The sequence below is a fragment of the Rhyacophila brunnea genome, unplaced genomic scaffold, assembly GCF_057557595.1.
Source record: "Rhyacophila brunnea isolate RB1 unplaced genomic scaffold, BYU_Rbru_1.0 scaffold_21, whole genome shotgun sequence".
NCBI lineage: Eukaryota > Metazoa > Arthropoda > Insecta > Trichoptera > Rhyacophilidae > Rhyacophila > Rhyacophila brunnea.
The window spans coordinates 9038805-9054195 of NW_028232871.1; the positions used below are offsets into that span (position 1 = coordinate 9038805).

Below are 15391 nucleotides of genomic sequence, written 5' to 3' on the forward strand. Positions count from 1 at the left end.
CATTCGAAGAATAAGCAACAATTAACACTACGATCAAAATTTACAGCTTCGTGCCCCAACCTGAATATACTCGACCTTGACCTACTCACTGGGATCCGAATATAAATAAAATGCACAATATGTAAACATTATTATAGGGCTAATTTTATCATTGAATGCAGAGATAAATCGTAAAAGATAGCCGCCTTCTAACTTTTTACTATCGTGAAAGTTCAATATGGCAACAATAAATACATGACGTGTGCATTCGACCGTGTTTAGGAAAAAGGGCGTAACCCACACAGATCAAATTTTACAGGAGAGGCAAAAAACGTTTTTTGAATGATTTTGGTTAAATATTAATACAAAAAATAGACACAGACATTGGGTGCATGATGATCTGGTGTAATATCTTTTTGGTCTATTAATAATTAAAGAAGTTATTACAGAAAAATCATTAAAATTGAGGGTAAATGCTTTCCTTAAATTAAAACTTAATCAAAGCTCAATTAAAACCTGAATTTAGATGATAAATCGGCATTTGTGGCTTAATTCCTTTTTACAGAACGTGTATTAAGTTGTATACATTGTTAATATCTAATAAAAGCACTTTACGCCCCTTTTCCTAAACACAGTCGATAATATTATGTATATCAGGAAAGACATTTCTTTAAAGATATTGTAATCACAAGATACAATACCTTTCGTAATATAAGTATCGTGCCAATCCAAGTATGAAGGATCACCGAGTGTTTCATTGTTATCTTTTGCAATGTAGTGATTCGAAGATAAGTGTAAGCATGCACTGGGTATCGCAAGGATAATATAATCAATTGGTGCTTCCACTCTAAGTGCGCGATGCAGAACCATATGGATTAACTTGGCAATAAACACCATCCAGAGTTGCTAACGTAGCCTGACTTATCATGCAAGATTTCGTTCTGGGCCACTGCCCTTTTTTCGTACATTTACTACTACCTGCTGCATATGTAACATATTATGTATGGATACTGCAGGCGACGTAATTTGTTGCCGATATTGGCCTCCTAAATTCTCCTAATAACTCAAGTAAAGTATTTTAGGGATTTACGCGCCTAAGTATGGGACGAGATACGTCCATAGTATTAGATAGTTTTTGATTTTTTTTAAATTTGTACCGAATTGGGCTTGAACCCAAGATCAACCCGCCTCGTGTGCTTTAGCGATGGTGCCCATAGAACGCGTCGAGCGGGCGAAGTCGGCGTATGAAGCGTTTATTCATAACCATAATCACACGTCTCTTGCCGCGCATTACCCTTCACCTATGTAATAAGCGGCCCAAGCAGCACAAAATAATTATTATTACAGCGTCTCTCATAACAAAGCAATAAAAATATTATATTATTTCGGGGCTTGTAATTAATATTTACGACGACATTATTCAACCGGCGAAATATAGGACACGGAATAAAATTAAACAAAGACTTCTCTGTTATTAAATAATTGCTTCTCGTCTTAAGGCCTTAGGCATAAAGCCCATTGACGCAGCGAGTGGGGCGCTCGCGCAAAATTTCTACAAGTGGCGCGTAAATCGTCGAAAATACAACGTAATCAAATACGCCAGCGCACATTGGATTTGACGACGCCTTGTGCCCGCGTGCCGCATGAGTCACCGTTTTTCGCTTCTCAGCGATACGATTTAACGAAAATACAATGGAGTCCATTCATTGAACACAGCAAGCAAAATCACGCTCCTCGAAGCGTCGTCGACAAGACGGGCGAGAAGCCATTATTAAGAACAGTGTACGGTTTGTTTAGTTATTGCGTGTCCGATATTTAATTACAAGCCCCGAGAAATAATATAATATTTTTATTGCTTTGTTATGAGAGACGCTGTAATAATAATTATTTTGTGCTTCTTGGGCCCCTTATTACATAGGTGAAGGGTAATGCGCGGCAAGAGGCGTGTGATTATTGTTATGAATATACGCTTCTTACGCCGACTGCGCCCGCTCGTCCGTCTTGATGGGCTTTATGCCTTACGAATAAATCCAATATTCCCATTCTGTACAAATACAAAATATTTGATAATATCATGTATTTGCGTTAAATTTGTATGACCAGTGGTTGAATACAATAACATTTATACAAAAGCAATTTTAATATGTTTTCTTTGGATGGCCATACATTAATTGATTAATTGGTAATGTTATGCGTAAAAAGTTAATTTTAGAGTTTGCATATTATATAGATTAGACTCTACTATGAAACATCGTTATAATGTCATCCACATTACCAGTGACAGTTTTCCATGAAGCTGATTATATAACTTCGTTAAGGCCGGATTATACCAGCAGCCTCGAAGACCCAATCAGATTCAACGATCGTCGAATTTAAATAACAATTACACGGAAGATTCAGCTACCAACTCAATCGTGTTGGCGCTTGATTTGAATGGTTCATAATATACATTCAGTTAGAGACCACCAGTTGTTTATTCTCCCAAGGTGCAGAACCAACCTGCCACTGGTAATGCCAATTGGGAGAGTGATTACTATGTTCAACGAAATTGCTTCGGGTGTTGATATATTCCAGCTACGTGAGAATGAGTTTAGGTGGATGTTGTTTTATAAAATCTTAAAATAGGGTCTGCTTAGCTCATCCGGTGTACTTCCTTGTACCTATCTAATTCATCTACTGATATATCTCTTTTTTTATGTAATACTGTTATATTTATATATCTTTGTTTCTAAATGTCATGTTGTGAACGTCTTAAACTTATAATTTGTAATGTCCACAATATGTTAAAAAAATAAATGAATGAATGAAAAAAAGTTAGTGTGAACAATTATAAGTAAAGCAACAAATGAAATTTAAACAGTAACGAGTTACTGATTGTATTTACTATAGTATTATTTTTGTATGTTAAAATAATGAAAAGACGCAGGCAGCCTTCATTACGTAAACGTCAAATTTCTGCAAGACAGCGACGCTCGCGCGGCTACTCTCGGAAGCTCAAGATTAATTCGGATATGTTCGTAAGTTCTCGGTAATATTCTATGTTCCAATTCGGTCGCGACTCCAGGGAACGACACAAAAGTGACGATTGGGTGCGATCGTGGCAGACGGTTGCCTGAGGATCCGCCAATGTAATTTGAGTTTCTGATAATATCTTAAAATGTTACGCATTTATTACAACTGGGAGGGCAAAAATTTCACAAGAAGGCCACGTACGCGATTCTACATAGGTACCTAAACTTGGAACACTTAAAACATTTAACTCACTTTCGACAAAAGCGTTCGTGACATACGCCCAACACAAATAATTTTTACTATATTTTCATAGTACCTATAGCACATGCGCAACAGCGTAAAACTGACAAGTTCATTAGCATCGGCAGACGATCCCAAAATGTGATCAAAGTGTGAGGAAGCCCCACCAACCCTGTGACCAAGTATTGCCGCACTGACACAAACGTTTTATTTCGCTCTCGGTAGCAAGTGGCACGTGGTCAGAATGAGTCACTCAGATATATTTTCATTAACACTTATAATTATATACACAAAATAAAAAAATGAGTTAAAAGTATTTTTCACACCAAATACCTACACAATGCTTAATATGCGTAATATGAGAATTTACAAGCAATGTAAGGGTGTTTTTAAAGCCCGAACTTAAAAATTATGTTGATCATTTTTTTTATTCGAAAGAAAGATCGAAGACATGGCATTAACATTTTGAAAATAATTTCGGGCATATGGCCACCGCGCAGTGTTGCCAACCGTACTATAATTATAGTATTTGTACTATAATTTTGGTCCGCGTACTATGTACGATATAAAATAGGTATAGTACGCCAAAAATACTATAATTTTGAAAATCGTACTATAATTTTATATAAAAGTACTATAATTCTGCATTTGCCATTTCGCAATCGAGTGGTCTTCGAAAATTTGGAAATCTGCGGCCCGCGGCGAAATATTTTTCCCAAAAAAAACAAGCTGACCACGAAAAATCGGGAACCTGCGGCCCGCGACGAATTTTTTTTCCTAAAAAAACAAGTCGACTATGAAAAATCGGGAACCTGCGGCCCGCGGCGAAATATTTTTCCTAATAAAAACGAGCCGACTATGAAAAATTGGGAAAATTTTCATTTTCAACAGATGACAACGCGTACTATATTTTATCTCCAAATACTATAATTTTGGAGGCTCTGTACTATAATTCCACTTTTAAAATATGGCAACACTGCCACCGCGGCTGTTCTTGACGTCGTTTTGAGACACTTTTTCGAGCACTCCTAGCCGTATATCACGAAAACAACGTTGGCTTCAAGGCGTCAATTATTGTTGCTGGTTTATCAGCATAAACCAATGACTTCGCGTAATAATCCAGTTGTCAAATCGCACGACCTTGGAGACCAAATGACAGGACCATTATTTTTCGAAATCAACGAATCGTCAAATTTTGATTTTAAGTCGATGGTTGCGGTCGCCGTATAGTACGTAATGCCATCCTGTTGAAACCAGATCTCGTCCGAATCAATGTTTTCCATATTTTTTTTTAAATATTGATCATAGTTCTGAAACGATCTCCATTGATCGTGATGTAAGTTCCGGCCTCATTTATTGAAAAAATAAAGTCCGATGATACCACCAGCGTGTAAACCGCACCAAATGGTGCATTGTACGTAATGAAATCTGTAGTCTCTTCTGGATTGGTCTCACGTCAAAAATAACAAAATTTGATAAGCATTTCATGTAGGATCTACTAGTTTAACTCATCGTAATTAAGTAGGAGGCATGTAGCTTAATTGGTTAAAGCATATTGGCGCGATACCAGTGGATATACGGGTTCAAATTCCCTCAGGCGTCGTTTTTATTTCAAATGTGATTTTTTCTATTAGGTATATATCTGAGGTGTTTTCAAGTTAAGTATGTTCAATATATGGAATGTTAGGTACATTCACAAAAGGAAAAAATACAATAACGATTACAGTTATCTGTAGATACTATGTGTGTTCTGTTCGAGTTCAGTTCTGTCTATTGACTCTATTCTATACAATCAAGTCCTCAACCTAATTTGTATGGAGTGGCGATACTGCAGGAAGTTAGGGTTAGCTGATACACTGCGAATATATTATCAGTTACCTACACACTTACATCAGCAATCCATCAACTGTGTTCGCTGGCTATGAATGACTTGTTTACAATAACATACCTAACAGTTGACTTGTAGTTATAATTAATTCTCATCAACACGAATATTTTCAAGCTCTCGAAATGGAAAAGTTTACGAACCTGAGCGTTCGACAATTTTCTGAAGATATTAACATAGTTATCAAATTATGTGTATTTTATAAAAATAAGTCTATAATACTTTTATTTTTATATGGTTTTTCGTCTGGATTCGTGACTTGGAGGTGGACAAATAACACACCAGAATTGTGGTGGAAACGACGAGATTTATTTACGTTAATATATACTAATGGTTACATTTCTATAATTTCTTTTATACGTAGCGCGAGTTAACAATGTTTACTGTCTGGCAGTCGGCCGCATTCTATCCGCCATTTTATGTTTCGCCTTCAACGGAAAGCGCTGTCGAAAACGGCGACGTTGCAGATATTTTTAAACGGCCGCAATTTACAGTATTGCCGGCTTTATTATTATTTATTTTCGTGATCAAACCTTACTATTTGTCGGTTTGGTACCGATTTTGGCTTCTCCGGATTCAGAGACATCCCCAAATGGGGACCATTTGGGAATGTAACACTATCTAAGTTTAATATAAGACGGAGCGATAATTTTACCGATTTCACGAACCGGAACGGCACTCCGGTGGGCTCCGATCATTTCGAGCGCTGATATTTTCTCTATTTACTTTACTGTGTATTTTTTTATAATTCAATACAGAATATTATAGAGTACTATAACAATCATATCATAACAATCTTCATTTGGGACCTCAGAAACACAGCTATAAAAAAGCATAGAAAAAAAATATGGCCCGAATGTGACTTGAACTTGCATCCATCGCACTCCATGCTAAAAGCTTAACTGATTAAGTTACCGGTTCAAGCACTATCTATGCAAAAATGACATTACAACAGCTATGCATAATTATATCGAATATGAAAAACAGCTGAGATGCACTTGTTCAATAGATGAGAGTCAAAAGCCACCGTGCCCATGTGACGAAGGGTGGAGGTAGGCAGTTAAGATTCGACATAAATAGTGCACATAAAACTATGTCAGTAATGTATTTGTTTTCATTGAACCATCGACTACAATTTGTAAATCTGTAGATCGTGTTAGTTAGTTTTTAAAAAGTAATTAAACCCTGATAACCAAACCATAATAGTATTAGTATGTTATCGTTAAATGAAGAATACGTCATATGAAAGATGGTTTTGGTTGGTTTTTTTTTAATTCATTAAGCCTTCCTTATATACCAAACTATAATCAATAAAAAAATATTCTTATACTTAGATACCAATAAAATATCCAAAAAAAATTATGAAAAAGATTTAATGTCATAATTTTAGATATTTTATAGATAGATGAATTCGCCAAATTTCCCGGTAAAAAAATGCTTGGCCGGAAAACCTGAAAAAGGATGTCGGATTTCGTTAAATTTCTCGAGAAATCACAAGCTCTGTGTAATTGTAATAGTATTTTAAAATGAAATCTAATTTAATAATTCGCAATATCCATTACTGTAGTTACATAAGACTCTCCTCTCTAGTTATCATCTTCCCCACGGTTTCTGCCAATCAAACCGGCTGCAGCGTCAATTAACCAAAGAATACATTAACAATAAAAACTATAATTGCCGTTACGAAACACCGCGAAGTGCAAAACACGATGTTTGTATGAATACGAAATTGAAAGTAAAATTATGTAGGGGGGATGTGTGCGATCTTTAAGGGGCTTGGGAGGGGGGATCGGACGATTGCTCTCGCCCAATTTGGGTTAATTAACGACTAACCGCCGCATAGATTATTTTATAACGCGACATGACGCAACGTAACCAAGCGGCATTTGCAAATATAAGATTCGCTAACATGGCCGACTGGGCTTTGAAATAGCCATGGGGAGACTGGTATGAACTATATTAATTAGGTATAGGACGCACACGCTGTCCCCCATATCAGTTGGGCAAACTGATGTTGCGCAACTATTCCAACTTGGTAATGTTTTGATTTTGAGACAATTGTAGCCTATAGCAAAATCACATAATTGAATTAAGGCTATACTTCAGTTGAGGCATGGTCTAAAAAGATCGTGGCTAGACGATGCACGGATTGTGCAAATGACGCGTGCCGAACGAAATATAATTTGTCATAAAAATCCAACATGCGTCCTTTTAATGTTATGTTTATCGTTATATTACTAATAATAATAGTATATTCATTGACATGTTTTCTTTTTAAGTAGGTACATACGTAAAGTTTTTTAGTCACTTTTACACGATTTAAGAATATTTTCATCCGACGCCATGACAAAACAAATCGACGTGCGCACACCTCTACTGTCGGTCTCCGATTGGCGAGGAGTGAGAAATTTCGTCGCACCTACTGTTGACAATTATTTGCTTTTTCACTGAAGTACGCTCTTAAGTTAAAAGTAAAAGGGTTACTCTCCATCACCTATAGTGCTAGGACCTAGATACATATTGAGATATGCGGATAAAAATAATTACACAATTTAAAGGGTTTTAGGGATCTGTTTTATTATTTAGTCGAAACTAGTATAAGACATAAGTATTAATATATACTATACCTACTATACCGACAATTAAAAAGAATTACTACATTTTGTTTTAATTTGAACATTAAAGAGATTGGCTATTGTGCATTTCAAAAATGGGAGTAGCCCTTTGCTTCTAACCTACTCATATTGAGATGTTGCATGGGACCATGCCATTATAAATCAAATTCTACATATATGTGGACCACTAGATTTGTCCAACCCACAATTATTCAGTTCTGAGATAATTAGTGTTAATGTTATAGATTCATTGAAAAAAGATCAATATTGTTTCTGCAAAATACCTGATAGTTTATTTGTTAATCAGATGAATCACCTGAAGGCTTGTACTCATTGCTATATGTTAAAAAATCTTTATCTGATTCTTCCAACATTTCACAAATGTCAGACTTGCCCACCATTTTTATGTGGAATAGATAAATACGGCACCCATAATAAATTATTATGAATTAAATATTAATTATCTCAAGAAATTACTGTAAATGGTAGTGTCTTAACATGTTACACCATATTTAGAAGCTGACGAAAAATGATTATTATTTAATAGCGATGAGTTGTCTAACTCAGTTTTTTGCATTTTTGTGGGTTGGATAACTCTCGTACTGATCCACACATATTATTACAATATGGTTTCTCGAAATATTTTCGTGAGTACGATAGATTATCTTTCCATAAAACCGTTGAAAGTAAATTCTCGGGAATTCTGAAGAATCTGGAAAAATCAATCAACAATCTCGTGTTATCGAGAATGAAATAATTATTATTTCCTGGCTTCTCGATTCTCGAGAAATCATTAGCTTCATCTATATTCTACTAGTACATATGTATATAAATTCAATTAAAATTGTTTCTCAATTATATTTACCTGTACGTGTATCGGTGTGCCATATAAATACGCCTGGAAAACGCAATTTTTAATTATTAGCGGCTTTAAAGTTTTTAGGTTTCTGTTAGAATTAAAGAGATAAATTGACTCTGAAAGATATGATAGGTAGTGGTACAAGAATGTAACTCATTTTCTGCAAAATGGTAAGTAAAAGAGTACCTACGGCACGGCACACTGGCTCTGAGGAACAGATAAGTGTGTTTTGTTCCAACCCTTGAGTTGTGCGAATGACAATAAATATGTTATGCAACGTCCCCTCTAATTCTGTGAAAAGTGATAGGGCACCATTCACAGACATCATGTGGCCCATGGCCGGAAAATGTTTGCCGTACTTCGGCTCAGTATCGGTGATTCAACACACATCACAGGGCGCCAACACTCGCATTGCTTGGACCACTGTAAAGAAGCATAGAAAATATTTCGCACAAGTGTTTCCAACCCCCGCACCACATTTTTTTAGCTCAAAAAATGTAAGACTACGCAAAGGATTGTGAACATTTATTAGTACAAAATGTAAGTAGATAGCTACATATTGCACACAGTATAATAATTAGAGGAATCGTTGATGTTACGCTGTCTTTAAGTAACACTGGTTATTTACTGGGAAGAATCATTAAAGTCAGTCAACCCAGTCCATGACATTGACAGACCATTGACAACACTTCAAATAAAAACATCCGATGAACATTGTAGTATTTGACCAACGATTGGGGTGTCATTTTGCCGAGTCCTTGTTCATCGCCCCGTCAAAGGGTACATCGCACCGTTTGAAGTGCTGACAACAAAGAGACTATAAAGATGTCTGTCGGTTGAATCCCAGTTGCAAGTGGGGCGTGGGGCTTGCGGTGGCAACGCATGGGGGAACTCCGATAGGTGTAATATATTCATGACCTTACCCAAGGATGCAAAGTAGTGAACCCTCATTCCGTTGACATAAACTCGCACATGAATGAAGGGTTGACAGCACAAGGATTTGCCTTCGTCTAAATTTGTCTTGTATCAATATTAACCCACACCCAAGGTCGAAATGTAGCTCCATATATTTAATGCGACATGGAACCAGTAAAACTAAACTTCGGCCTACAATTGAGGAGCCGAGGATTAAAGAAATACAAGTGCAACAATGATAATATTTAATAAGTAAGCTGATTTAAAAGCTAAACTCTGCATAACTATTTTCGACGTTCTGAAATGTTCCATAATAACTAACAGTGGCGAAGGGTGACTTTTGGAAATAGGTAGATCTGATAAAAAGAACACACTTGTCAGGTATACTTACGAGAAATAAGAAGATATTACTACTAATGAATAGGTATACACTAATGACAACGACACACTAATTTAATGAAACTTCAAAAACTCACTGACGACATAAAATTAATCAGTTTAAAAAGTACGAGTTTTTCAAAACATTTATACACATCAAAAATCATTAGATAAAATTTCTTTTTATTTTAAAAAACAGTCTATATTTATTAATATTCGATTAAACACAATAGAAATATTTTTTTTAAATTTTCTAATTATTAAGTATTATTTAGTTTTAGGCTCTGCGATCGGAGCTTACCTTAGTTCATACAAGTCAATAGACTGGGCGGGGCTACGTGACGTAAAGTTCATATGAAAAAACATGAGAATTATTTGAAACATAATCCGACCTTTATTTACGTCAAGACAGATGGGGCGCTGTGGTATATTTTTTTCTAAATATTTGCAGATAGTTTTGTTATTATCTGTGTTTTCCTGGCATCTCTCGTTGGCAAAATATATTATTTTATAGAATATATCAAGTGATTATATAAATAAGTCAATATGCAATTAAAAAATATTGTTCTTAAGAAGGTAGGCTTCAAATAATCGCCTAGTATGGAGTCTTCGCCACTGATAACTAACGTAGGTATTTAATTAAATAATAATTCCGAAGTATAGTATCATTAGCTGCTTATCTACTCATCATGACAGATTATCTTTTTACACGCCCTGCAAATTAGCAATTATTATACTATGACATAGCACGAGTGTGAAGTACTCTGCAAATTAACCTACAAAGCCAAGTAACTTGTAGCTGACTTAATCAGTGAACCTGCTGTCCTTTTTGCTTCAATTTATACATTTACGCTCCATCTCTATAAAAGTTTTTTTCCACATCTTCGGTATAATCACTATAAATAGTAAATACTTACTATATTGTGCAATCGCGCAACAAATTTTATTATTTTTAAAGGTTCTATATAGTTTGTTTGTACCATTATTACTTATGTAGGTATTTATTTTAGAAATATAATATCATAGTTACCAGGCTGCAATACTACACGTTGTAAACCTTATTCGGCTGCACGCCCCTAGTATGTAGTAATGTGAAAACTGCTCTTAACTTATTTTTTACCAATAATATCGACTGTTTCAAGCCAAAGGGGCGTTAGTCACAAATCACTACTGTTCAGGAGAGCAAAAAGAGTGCAAAAAATTTCATGATTTATTTCTTTCATTTATGGTAGAATAATATTGTTTTGGAGTATGTAGTGTTAATTAATTAATTTATTTGTAATTAGATTTTTTTAAATCACTTACTTCCTTTTGGCTGTCCAAAAAAAAAGTGCAAAGTTCATATAAAGATAATACCGAATTGTTTTTTTTCCATTTTTTTTTTTTTTTTGTATTTCTTTAATGTTTTATTTCGTCACTGTTCTGGCAGAAGACACTAAATCGAAAAAATTACATATTGAGTTAGTTATACCAAAATGTTCCTTATTTCAAACTTTACCGTCTGGAAACCTTCTTAATAAATAAACAGTCTTTATTTTAAAGTCATCCTTTTTACGATTACTTAATAAACTTACATGATAGACCATTTCAAACATTTTAACAACTTCAAAGTCAAATGACTCAAAACTAGTATTCTCCGGTTAGTGTGTTCTGCCAGAACAGAGACGATTTGCTTATTATAACCATTTTAATTTTGGTACGTTACGTCAGTGGTAGGTACGTTAATTGTTATTGGCTCTCTGTAGGGTTACCTATCACTTACGCCCAAATTGAAAAATCGTAACTCTGTTTGCAATCATCTATGAAGAACGCCCTTTTGCCAGTCTGTAAATATTTTTTTGTAAACCTAACCTCATATTTAATTCAAAATCACCAAACTGTTACTTACGCCCTTTTGGCTCGGAGACTTCGATAAATAACTCGGTACCTCAGAAAATATCTGTATAAAAACTATGAGTAGGTAATCGAAACGAATGAATAGTCGATGACTCCGGGACCTTTGCAAAAAATAAAAATGACTATCAAAGAATAACATGACGTCCCAAAAGGCTCGATTTGAGAACAGATCTCATGAAAGATCGTCTTATGTAACATTTTTTATTGAAACGGTAAAGTCTGTCCCCTCGATGAATATCAAATTGACCTTTTCAAAAGACGTCGGGGCTGTCAAAATAATAATATGAATTTGTATCAAAGCTAAACATAGCTTATTTTTGTCATACACATAATAGTATAATATAGAAAACCGTAGAAGTAGGTACATATAATAAGTGGCGCGCGGTCTATGCTGATGCTGTAGATGCGAAAGATTACATGTAAACTGTACGTAAAACATTTCACCGCGGCGCAGTTCGCCGTGAGCTTTCTTATAGGAAAGAGATGACCGTACGTACCTATATAATATATAGGTATATTATACGGTATCCAATTTTATTAAATTCAATATGAACATTAATTCAATTTTCATAGCTGATTTTGGCAAAATTCATGAATTCAACAATGAAAACCTAACCTACCCTGACAAATAATCCAGTAATCCAGTATATCGGCTATTTTCAAAATTTGTTTGCTGCTGGCTTCCTGTGAAGTGTAAACCAACAAGAACCGTGTTTTATTTAGACATGAATTTTATGTCAGGAACCTACGAGTCGTAGCCTACGACCCAAAGAGGTCGGACGGTCTTTAATATACAGCCATATATTTCCGATACAACATTTCACGGTGAAGTGTGATACGGAGAACTGAATACGTACAAGTTTCCGGACACGAATCGATAGAGTACTCAATATATAATAATACTATTATTACGAAGAGCGGAGGTAGACTGTTAAGAGCCGACATAAATAGTGCACACTAAACTTTGTCAATCATAAATATTTGTTTTCATTGAACTGATACTACAATCTGCAGATAATGTTGGTTAGTTATTAAAAATTAATTAAACCCTGCCTATACCAAACAAAAATAGTTTAGGTATGCTATGAGCGATTCGACAAAAATTGTGCACATTTTTTTCAGTAGGTAATACTTATTTTTGTTTTCGTTGAATTAAGAATACATACTTACTTAATATTATTACAGATGGTGTCAATTAGTTTTTGTTTTAATTCATTAATCCCTGCCTAAACCAAACCATAAAAGATAAAATTATTTTATAGGTAGATAGACAACTATTAACTACTTACTAACTAGTAAGTATCTATTATGGCTTGGTTACGCAGGGTTTTAATTATTTTTTCAAAACTAACCCACACTATCTGCATATTGTAGTCTTGGTTCAATGAAAACAAATACGTATAACTGACAAAGTTTAGTGTGCACTATTTATGTCGGATCTTAACAGTCTACGTCCACCCTTCGCCAGTGAATAATAGTAGGTATGCATTTATTGTATAATTATAATATATTTCTGAATACTTCAGAGCTACCACATACCGCAATACAAATACGCTCTGTCATTATTTTAATACTAGCAGAGCCAGCTGCCTCGCTAGACCTTGCAGGTCGCTTGGCGTCCTAATCTAATAAAAATAGAAATTGGATTTTAATAAAATAATGAAAAAAAGTCTAATCATTATGAAACCTATTGACTTGGCACGCCGCTTAATTAGGTAATTTGGATGGTTTTTTCATGAGAATACTTAATTTGACGCGATTCAATTGACATGATAGTTTTATTTTTTGTACATTTAGAATTTAGATTATTGCAGTACAAATAATACGTTTTATTTATTCAATGGAGGAAGATCACATTAGAATAGAAAATGACTTCTCGTAAATATAACTGAAGGGGTGGGTCCATATGCTTTGCTTAGGAGCAACATTTGTATTTTTATTCTAAAATTAGTAAGTACCTACCTTACTTACTTATTTAATATAGGTACTAATGAATAAATTTCAAAATGCTTGATTTATTATTTTTAACAAATTATCTGGATGAGGAAATAAAAATGTTATTATTTTTATTACATACAAAAATTAGAAAAATAAAATTCTCATCATAAGTGTAAAATTGAATTCACGTTATTAACTAATATTGACATTACCTGCTTCAAACAATCTCACACGAAACATGGATTATTACAGTATTGTATAATAATATTATGTCCTATCTATATGACCACACGAAAGTTAAGAAAATATATTTAAAAAAATATACCTACCTAAGTAATTATGGCATAAAATGGTTTATAATTGATTATAAGTATGTATTTCGCTTAGAGGCGATAGAAGATAAAATAACAAATAACATGCATATTATGTAGTGTAGTCATTATTTTTTACAATATTAAATAAGTAACATTATTGAAATTTAATTATTATTAATAAACATAAACATTGAGTACCTATGTATTAATAGTTACTGACGATATAAAAGAAGATGAAATAATAACTTAATTGATTATCTTAATAGAACAATGTCACATCATTTTTCGATGTTTTCTCTGATTTCCGCAAATTCTAAATTTGAAAATATTCTGACACGCCAAATAAAGAGAAAGAAAACAATAGACAATCGGTCTCATACCTATTTTAGTTTGACAGATATAGTGAAGTGTTTTTAGATTACATTTTCGTGGTAATTGAGAATTTGTGGTAGATGTGGACGCAAGACGCGAAAAAGTATGGTAACGGACAGAAAACGCGTTTTTAAAAGTGATAGCATCTGTGATTATGTCGGGTTTTATCAGATTGTGTTGGATTCAAAACGAACTAATTTCGGGAAGTAGTGAAGATGTAAAAATATTAATAAAATGTCGTTTAAATGGGCAGTTAGTGCGTTTTCCAAAATCTCTTAGGATAATAATAGTACCTATTAGATTATACACGACAGGACACAATAATAAGTAGGTATTATAACATAATATGGATGTTTTGCTTTCTTTTGCTACACGCACATAAATGAGAATGAAGATGAAGATGTGTGATGTCGAAAAACTAGTATGATTATTTTATTATAGGTACACCTTTTTGAGATTTAATACTATTTAATGGAGCGAGACAGCGTTTCACTCGAGTACTTTCATGGTATTATTGTATTTTTATTTTAATTGATCTAATCGACGAATTACGAGGACAGCTTTAGGTAGGTTCTTACTGTCTTTAAATTGTATGATTTTGTTAGCAAAATATTTATTAGAATATTACAAAATTAATATAATACCTATATCCTTGGTCATTCAGTGATACGTAATACAACATAATGTAGGTATCATCGAGCGCTTCATCGGCTAGGCTGGTAAATTTTCCTACTATAGGTATAACATTTTTATAAAAAAAAAACACTCGAATATTTCCATAATTATTATAATAAACAAATAACGCAAGTAATAATATAGAAGACAGAATTTAATTATTGCTAACCGGTACCTTACCCATGTTACTGGCGGATATGAATAAATTAATTTTATGACACGACTATCCCCATATTATTAATTAAATATAAATTCAATGTTGTCCCAAACAGTTTTTGTGGGTTTCGTTCCAATAATAAACTCTTCCTGACAG

The 15391-nt window shown here is 34.1% G+C and overlaps 1 protein-coding gene across 7 annotated transcripts in view; it reads right to left on the reverse strand.

The window, feature by feature from the left end:
- beta-Spec (spectrin beta chain) overlaps positions 1-15391 on the reverse strand; it is a 267463-nt gene that overhangs the window by 251397 nt on the left and 675 nt on the right. The gene's annotated exons all lie outside the window — the stretch shown is intronic.